This window comes from Solanum tuberosum, unplaced genomic scaffold, assembly GCF_000226075.1.
Source record: "Solanum tuberosum cultivar DM 1-3 516 R44 unplaced genomic scaffold, SolTub_3.0 scf00015, whole genome shotgun sequence".
Lineage (NCBI taxonomy): Eukaryota > Viridiplantae > Streptophyta > Magnoliopsida > Solanales > Solanaceae > Solanum > Solanum tuberosum.
The window spans coordinates 3,182,577-3,191,826 of NW_006238941.1; the positions used below are offsets into that span (position 1 = coordinate 3,182,577).

Here is a 9,250-nt window from a genome sequence, read left to right on the forward strand (position 1 = left end):
ACCCTTAGGTTGCTCTTTGTTTCCTCTTTTTGTGTCTATCTACCTATCTTACTTTCTTGTCTTTTGATTTCCGCATTACATTGTAGTTTCTCTTGTGGGAATTACATCATTTGGTATCAGAGCTGTGATTCGTTCCTACGATTCTAGTCTTGGGGTTTGTTACGAAAATAAAAAAATATAAAAAGTGTTCAACACATTTTTGAGAAATTTCAGAAATGGGTCTTGTTGATTTTAGTCTTCTTTAGAGTTTCCAAGGTTAGATTAGTGTTCCCTAACCTATTTCGAGTCTACGGCTGAGATTTGAAAGGGTTTGGTGCACTATTGAAGTTTCCACCATTGTTGGTTGAAGAAGCTTTGAAGAAGACGAAGTGGGTTTTGAAATCTAAAGGTTTCGGCTTGGAATTGAAGTTCAAAAAGTATTGGGTGTTGTTCCCCATATCAAGGAGAGCCTTCTCCCAAATTTTCATGAAATTTCGAGACAAAAAATTTTAAGGGTTTATTTTTGGATCTTCATAGTGTTCTTGAAGTTCTTGAAGAATATTTAAATCTTCAAGAAGGGAATATTTGAAAAGTAAGAGTTTGATCCAAAAAGGAAGAAAGAGAAAGTGTAAAAGTGTTTGTAAAAGGGGGATTTACCAAAAAGGGGTAAATACTAAAGTCTCAAGTGCAGGGGGACCACCAAGGTTAAATTTTTGGAGCCTTACAGTTGCAGCTTGAGGAATTTGGGCGAATCCCGACTTGGATCGCCCATTCCACTCGGCGCCTCACCCTTTGGGCAGCTAGGTCGCCGAGTTGGACCTCATTTTGGTGAAGATGCTGGAAAATTCAACGAGCTAAGCCCTGGTCGCCGAGTTGCCTTGTCTGATTGGAAAATTTGGCGAGTCAAACTTCAAGTTGGCGAGCTGAACTTCACATTAGGTGAAGAAAATAGTGCATTTGGCTATCGGAAACTTGTCTTATGATCCTTTTCATCTCAGGTTCTAATTCTTAGTTTGCTTTTCTTTTGACTCTATTTTGTAATCAAGATTCCTAAACTGATTTTCAACTTGTAAGTACCTACTCGTTGACTATTGGTTTTCGAAATTCACTTCTTTGTTAGTGCTTTTCTTTGTGTTCTTTTATTCATTTTACTTCGTAGTTAACTTCTTGACTCAAGTTCGTTTGCTTTAATTGAGTCGTCCATTTTTCATTAAACAAAAATCCATTTCGACCAAGAGTAGAATTGGCTCTTTTGTGATGTAAAACAGATTACATCAATGTCGTTTACGAGGAGCCAGGCTCAAGACCTTCAAAAGATGCAGGGGCTATTCATGAAGATGGAGGTTCTTGAGATGGTATTGACATCAAACAAGGGATTCCACGCCTTGAAAGTTGCAGCTGGACACTTTGGTGAGCCAGAGCTAATCGGCGGATCGCCCAAGTGCCTAGGTGATGACCCCAGCTCGCCCATTGTTCCATAACGTGGCTAAGCTGAAGGACTACACAGGATTACTAGCCAACTGGGTTCTCGCCCATTGTTCCATAACGTGGCTAAGCTGAAGGACTACACAGGATTACTAGCCAACTGGGTTGGCGCATCGCCCAATCCACTAGGCGACCCGACCCAGCTCGCCCTTTCACATTTCGGGTCACTTTTGGGCCCTTTAGTTCTAAAACTATAAATATCTAGCTTGGGTTCATTTTAAACTCAGATTATTATTGATGTTAAAAACTAAAAACTCATATTTGAGTGTTGAGAGCTTGGTTAAGCTTTTGTTGCCTTTTGTTAGAAACGTTGGTTGCTTGGGATATCGATTCCCTTGAGGTCATCATAAGAGATTCGGTGCTTGATTGTGGATCAATCGATTGAGGTCTTTAGGCTTAATATACCTTTAGGTTGATTTTGATTTCCTTTTCTTGTGTCAATCTATTTATCTTTATTTTTCGTCTTTGATTTCCGCATTAGATTGTACTTCTTCTTGTGAGAATTATATCATTTGGTATCAGAGCCAAGTCTAGCTTCGTTCCTACGAATCTAGTCTGGGGTTTTGTTACAAAAAAAATCTGTTCATTTTCGTTTTTGTGAATTTGCTGAAATGGGTTTCTTAGGTTTGAGTCTTGTTTGAGTTTCTAAGGTTGGAATAGTGTTCTCCAACCTTATTTGAGTCTTAGACTGAGATTGGAAGGAGTTTGGAGGGTTGTTGAAGAATCCACCATAGAAGAAGACAAAGTGGGTTTTAAAATTTTAAGGATTTGGTTTGGAATTGAAGGATAAAAAGTATTAGGGATTGTTGCCTATATCTAAGAGAGCTTGTATCTTGAATTTCTTGAAATTCTGAGCTAGAAATCTTCGGGGTTTTATTTTGGGTCTTCATCTTGTTCTTGAAGTTTTAAAGAGTATTCAAAGCTTCAAAGGGAAGAACATTTGAAAATAAGGGATTTGATCCAAAAGGGGAAGAAAGAGAAAGAGTAAAACTGTTTATTAAAGGGGAAATTACAAAAGGGGCAAGTACTAAAAGACTAAAAGACAAGAGCAAGGGGGACCACCAGATTTCAAATTTCAGAGCATTGAAGGAGTTGCAGAGGGTCCATTGGGCGAGCAAAAGTGTGCATCGCCTAACCAACCGGCACCTCGCCCGTTGGGCAGGTTGCTCGCAGATTTGGTCACCCATTTGAGGGAGATACTGGAACATTCGACAGAACCAACCCTTGGTCGCCGAGTCCCATCGGCGCATCGCCAAACTACCACCCCTATCGCCGAGTTGCCTTGTCCGTTTGCAGAGTTTGGCTAGTCCATCTTCAAGTTGGCGAGCTGAACTTCAACTTAGACGAAGAAAACAGGTCATTCGGCGATTGGAAACTCTAGTTATTCCCAATCTCAGGTTTTGAATTCTTAGTTTCTTTCTTTTGATTCTCAAATGTTTCTCAAGAATCCTAAACCGATTTTCAACTCGTAAATACTCTAATTGTTGACCATTGGTTATTGAATTCACTTCTTTGTTTGTGCCTTTCCTTTTCATTTTTTTCTCGTTTTACTTCATAGTTAATTCTTGAATCCAGTCCGTTTGTTTAATCGAGTCATCTGTTCTTCTTCAAACAAGAATCCATTTCGACCTAGACTTGAAATTGGTACCTTGTGATCGACGGAATATAACAATTATCAACATTAGCCGCGCCAATTGAGAGGCAATCAAAGGTGTGTAAACACGAGTGATTGAGAGTTCAATTTATTAACGCTAACATTGTTTGCTGTTTGTTTTTGCGAGTTGTTTTAATGTCAGGTACAATAGAGGTAGGAGGAGATACTCAAGCACCCGTCGGAGAAATTACTTTGGCAACTTTGCTGGAAGCGTTGAACAATGTGAGAGGTGATATAGCACGGATGGACGGTAGGATTGCTACAGTGGAAGGTCGAGTCAATTCCAATGACTCTACACCACAAGCTACTTTTTGTGCTTCTACCAGTGGGCACGAACACACTCACTCTCCCACTCTCACACCTGGAACCCTCCACCAAACCTTGCACCCAACATTTGTGCAATTGGGTTCAAATAGCCAAAGTACCCATCGACCATTCCATTTTCCGTTTAGTCAAAAAGCTCCACCAAATCAAAGCCATCCTTACCAAACACCACCTAACCAGAATATTCCCTACCAAAGACCACAACCACAACCCAATCCCGTGAATGAGGTGAGGAATGGTGAACATCAAGGAGATTATGAGGGTGAAGGTGAAGAAGCCCCATGGAATGAGTCACCAAGGAATCGACCAAGAGGTCAATTATTGCAAGGTGGACCAAGAGGTAGATTGGGTCCAATGCCATTTGATAGGAGACAACATGGGAACCACCCTCAAGGTGGAAATCAATGGGAAGCCAATGTTCATCCTGAAGTCTGCCAAGATGCTAGAGAAGAACATGGTAACCGCTATCAAAGGGGTTATCACTACAATGACCAAGGTGGCCATGGAAGCCAAGATGTTGGCATCAATTCTATCAAAACGACTCTTCCAACATTCAAAGGGGAATGTAATACCGATGCTTACTTAGAATGGGAGTCGCAATGTGACCGAATTTTCAATGTGAATGAGATGGCGGAGGTCAAAAGTAGTTGGTATGCTATCGCCCAATTTGAGGGGATTGTTGTCACTTGGTGGGAATACATGAAGAGGTATCATTTAATTGTCCAAGAAGGTCAACCTCCACCATGGCCCGAGTTGAAAAGGTTGATGAGAGCTAAGTATGTGCCGGAAAGATACCGCCAAGAATTACTTGCCAAATTGTATAACTTGAGGCAAGGAAGCAAAAGTGTTGAAGCATATCATGACAAGTTCCAAAACATAGTCATGAAGCTGGAATATAGGGAAATTGAAGAGCATGTCGTAATTCACTTCAAGGTAGGGTTGAACAAAGAGATTTCTTCTAAAATGACCCTTCATAGGGTTGCTACTTTGAATGATGCCTTTGAGGCCGCCCATGAGATAAAGCTAGAATTAAAGGAGGAGAAGGTGGCTAAATACAAGACTTCATCTTCCAATTCTTGGAGCAAGAACAAAGGGGGAGCTCAAATATCGTCAGGTTGGAACAAGGGTTCGGATGTTAAGAAGCCTTATGAGAAAAAGCCTACGAAGGAAACACTCCAAAGTACCTGCTTAGAGACAAGGTATCCCCAACCCAACCAAGTTCCCTAAAGGTATTCAATGTCACAAATGTAGGGGATGGGGTCATATAATGCGTGAGTGTCCCAATCTATTGATTGCTCTACTTCAAGGAGGGGAAATATATCTTAGTGAAGAAAGGGAGCAAGAAGATGGTGGTGAAGAAGATCCTCAAGAAGAGGATGAGTTTGAAGATCGAGAATATGAGGAACCAGACCTTTACGTCAAAGAAGGAGAGAGTTTCGCTCCTCTATATGTGGTGAGACGATCCATGGTTAGTAAGGCCTTGGATGATCCGAGCCAAAGAGAGAACTTATTCCACTCCAAGTGCTTCATCAAGGATAATGTGTGTTCCTTAATCATTGATAGCGGGAGTTGTGCAAATGTTGCTAGCACTGCATTAGTGGAATTCTTAAAACTTCCTACCACTAAGCATACTACACCTTACAAACTTCAATGGTTGAGTGAGTGTGGGGAATTGAGAGTGCATCGACAAGTGATGATCAAGTTTAAGATTGGGAAGTATCAAAATGAGGTTTTATGTGATGTGGTCCCAATGCAAGCTTGGCATGTGCTACTCGGGAGACCTTGGCAACATGATCGTTCAACCAAACATGATGGGAGAACTAACAAGTATTCACTTGTGTTGAATGATCATAAATGTGTTCTTCATCCTATGTCCCCTTCTCAAGTAAATGATATATACCAAAGGATGAGTGAGTCAAGGGAAAATAGGTAGTGTGAAGAGGAACATGTGGAGGCCGAGAGCCAAGAAGAGGAGGAGAGGAGGAAGTTGAAAGGAAAGTCCCAAGTGTTGTTGGCTAATTACAAAGAGATAAGGGAGGAAATTGAGTCCGAAAGTTCTTTGATCATTATCACACATAGGGATCATGTGCTACAAACTAACAAATCTCATTCTTCCCTTCCCAATTCCATTTCCTTTCTTTTGTAGGATTATGAGGATGTCTTCCCAAAGGAGCTTCCAAGTGGATTGCCCCCTCTTCGAGGAATTGAGCACCAAATAGACTTTGTGCCTGGATCACAATTGCCAAACAAGCCGGCTTATCGAAGCAATCCGGAGGACACCAAGGAGATACAAAGGCAAGTGGAGGAACTCCTCAACAAAGGTTATGTTAGAGAAAGCATGAGTCCATGTGCCGTGCAGGTTCTATTGGTTCCAAAGAAAAATGGAACATGGCACATGTGTGTTGATTGCCGAGCCATCAATAAGATAACGGTAAAGTATCGTCATCTTATCCCTAGGTTAGATGATATGCTTGATGAGTTGAATGGTGCTTGTGTGTTTTCAAAGATTGACCTTAGGAGTGGTTACTATCAAATCTGGATGAACCCCGGTGATGAGTGGAAGACCGCATTCAAGACCAATTTTGGTCTATACGAATGGTTGGTGATGCCCTTCGGTCTCACTAATGCTCCTAGTACCTTTATGTGTCGCATAAATCATGTGATGAAACCCTTTATAGGGAAATTTGTGGTTGTCTATTTTGATGATATTTTGATTTATAGCAAGACCGTGCATGATCATGTTGAGCATTTGAGATGTGTGTTTGATGTGCTTAGGAAGGATCAACTTTATGCTAATCTTGATAAGTGTTCATTTTATGTTGATGAAGTTGTATTCTTGGGTTTTGTTGTGAGTTCAAGAGGGATTGAAGTTGATGAGTCTAAAATTGAGACTCCTAAGAATTGGCCAATTTCGAAATTCATAAGCGATATTAGAAGCTTTCATGGGTTGGCTAGTTTTTATAGACGATTTGTCAAAGGTTTTAGTACCATAGCAGCCCCCTTGACTGAGGTAATCTGAAAGGATAAAACTTTTAAGTGGGGAGAGGAACAAGCCAATGCTTTTGAAGCGTTAAAATCTATGCTTAGTTCTGCTCCTTTGTTGCAATTACCTGATTTTGATAAAATGTTTGAAGTGGAATGTGATGCTAGTAAAGTAGGCATTGGAGCCGTCTTAATGCAAGACCAAAAGCCCATTGCTTACTTCAGTGAAATGCTAAAAGGTGCTACTTTGAATTATTCCACTTATGATCTTGAATTGTATGCCTTGATTAGGGCTTTGGGTAATTGGCAACATTACTTGTGGCCCAAAGAATTTTTCATTAGTACTGATCATGAGTCCCTAAAGCATATTCGGGCCCAAGGAAAGTTGAACAAAAGGCACGTCAAATGGATTGAATTCCTTGAAACTTTCCCTTATGTAAATCCAATACAAAAAGGGAAGGAAAATGTTGTAGCCGATGCCTTGTCTAGAAAACATGTGTTGATAAATACTTTGTCTTCCAAATTGATTGGCTTTGAATACTTGAAGGCATTGTACCCCAAGATCCCGTGTTTGCTCCAATCTTCAAAGATTGTGAGGAATGAGAGAGGGAAAGGTGGATGAGGGATAGATCTTCTACTCCCTATTCCAAGTTTGATGGTTGCTTGTTCAAAGGCAAGAGACTTTGTGTGCCCATGAGCTCTTGGAGAGAACTATTTGTGAGGGAGGCACATGATGGGGTTTTAATGGGTTATTTTGGTGTTAACAAAACTATGGGAATACTTGAGGAACAATTCTATTGGCCTAAAATACATAAAGACATTGTTCGAATTTGTGGTCAATGTATCGAATGTCGACGTACTAAGTCACGCCTCCTTCCCCATGGTTTATACACTCCTCTCCCCACCCCTCAAAGACCTTGGCTTGATATTTCAATGGACTTCGTTTTAGGTTTGCCAAGGACCAAAAGAGGTAGAGATAGCATCTTTGTTGTTGTTGATCGATTTTCAAAGATGGCTCATTTCATTCCATGTCATAAATGTGATGATGCTTCCAATGTAGCATCTTTGTTTGTTGAGCATGTTGTTAAATTTCATGGAATTCCTCAAACCATTGGAAGTGATAGGGATCCAAAATTCCTTAGTCACTTTTGGAGGGAATTGTGGGGTAGACTTGGTACTAAGTTGTTGTTCTCAACTTCTTGTCATCCACAAACAGATGGCCAAACTGAAGTTATGAATAGAACCTAAGGTTCTATGCTTCGTGCCGTAGTGCATGGGAAGTTGGCCTCATGGGAGGAACATTTGTCTTTACTTGAATTTGCATATAATCGAGTTATTCATAGAACTATTGGCATGACTCCGTTTGAAGTGGTTTATGGTTTTAACCCCCTCACCCATTTAGATCTCACTCCTCTTTCTCAAGAAGTCGTGTTAAGCTTAGATGGGAGTAAGCGAGCTGAAGCTATGAAGAAGCTTTATGAAAAAGTGCGGCAGCGCTTAGAAAAGAAGAACCAAGATGTAGCCAAAAAGGCTAACAAAGGCCGTAAGAGGATCGTGTTTGAACTAAGTGACATGGTGTGGGCTCAATTTCGCAAGGAGCGATTTACCACCCATCGCAAGACCAAGCTGATGCCAAGGGGTGATGAGCCATTTCCAGTACTGGAGCGGCACAACGACAACGCTTACAAGGTTGCCCTTCCGCCAGAATACCAAGTGCACAACACTTTCAATGTGTGAGACGTGTCACCCTTGCCAACTGCTGTTGATGATGATCCATCAAATTTGAGGACAAATTCTTTTCAAGAAGGAGAGAATGATGTAAAACGAATTACATCAAGGCCATTTACAAGGAGCCAAGCTCAAGACCTTCAGAGGATGCAGGGGATATTCATGAAGATGGAGGTGCTTGAGATGGTATTGACATCAAACAAGGGATTCCACGCCTTGAAAGTTGCAGCTAGACACTTTTGTGAGCCAGAGACAATTGGCGGATCACCCAAGTCCCTAGGCGATGACCCCAGCTCGCCCATTGTTCCAGAACGTGGCTAAGCTGACGGACCACGCAGGATTACTCGCCAACTAGGTCGGCGCATCGCCCAATCCACTAGGCGACCCGACCCAGCTCGCCCTTTCGCATTTCGGGTTACTTTTGGGCCCTTTAGTTCTAAAACTATAAATAGCTAGCTTGGGTTCATTTTAGACTCAAATTATTATTGATGTTAAAAACTGAAAATTCATGTTTGAGTATTGAGATCTTGGTTAAGCTTTTGTTGCCTTTTGTTAGAAACGTTGGTTGCTTGGGATTTGATTCCCTTGAGGTCATCGTAAGAGATTCAGTGCTTGATTATGGATCAATCGATTGAGGTCTTTAGGTTGAATATACCTTTAGGTTGCTTTTGATTTCCTTTTCTTGTGTCAATCTATTTATATTTATTTTTTGTCTTTGATTTCCGCATTAGATTGTAGTTCTTCTTATGAGAATTACATCACTTTTGTGATCAACCGAATATAAGCAATCTTCAACATTAGCCGTGCCAATTTGAGAGGCAATCAAAGGTGTGTAAACACGAGTGATTGTGAGTTCACTTTCACTAACACTAACGTTGTTGTTTATTGGTTTTGTTGAGTCTTTATTATTGCTAGGTACCATGGAAACCGGAAGCAAAACTTACCCACCAAAGGGAAAGGTTACCATAGAATCTTCCATGAGGACTCCTACTGAAGAGAGTCGGATGATGAGGATATTGGATGGAAGCTTGGCTGAGTTTAGAGGTCGTCTATCCGAGATAAATTCTAGACTGACCAAGGTGGAGGATGAGATTTGGG

At 41.0% G+C, this 9,250-nt stretch overlaps 1 pseudogene; it reads left to right on the top strand.

Annotated features, from left to right (window-relative positions):
- The first annotated feature begins 1,256 nt into the window (after positions 1-1,256).
- Positions 1,257-8,161, top strand: LOC102603781 (uncharacterized; annotated as a pseudogene).
- Positions 8,162-9,250: the final 1,089 nt, after the last annotated feature.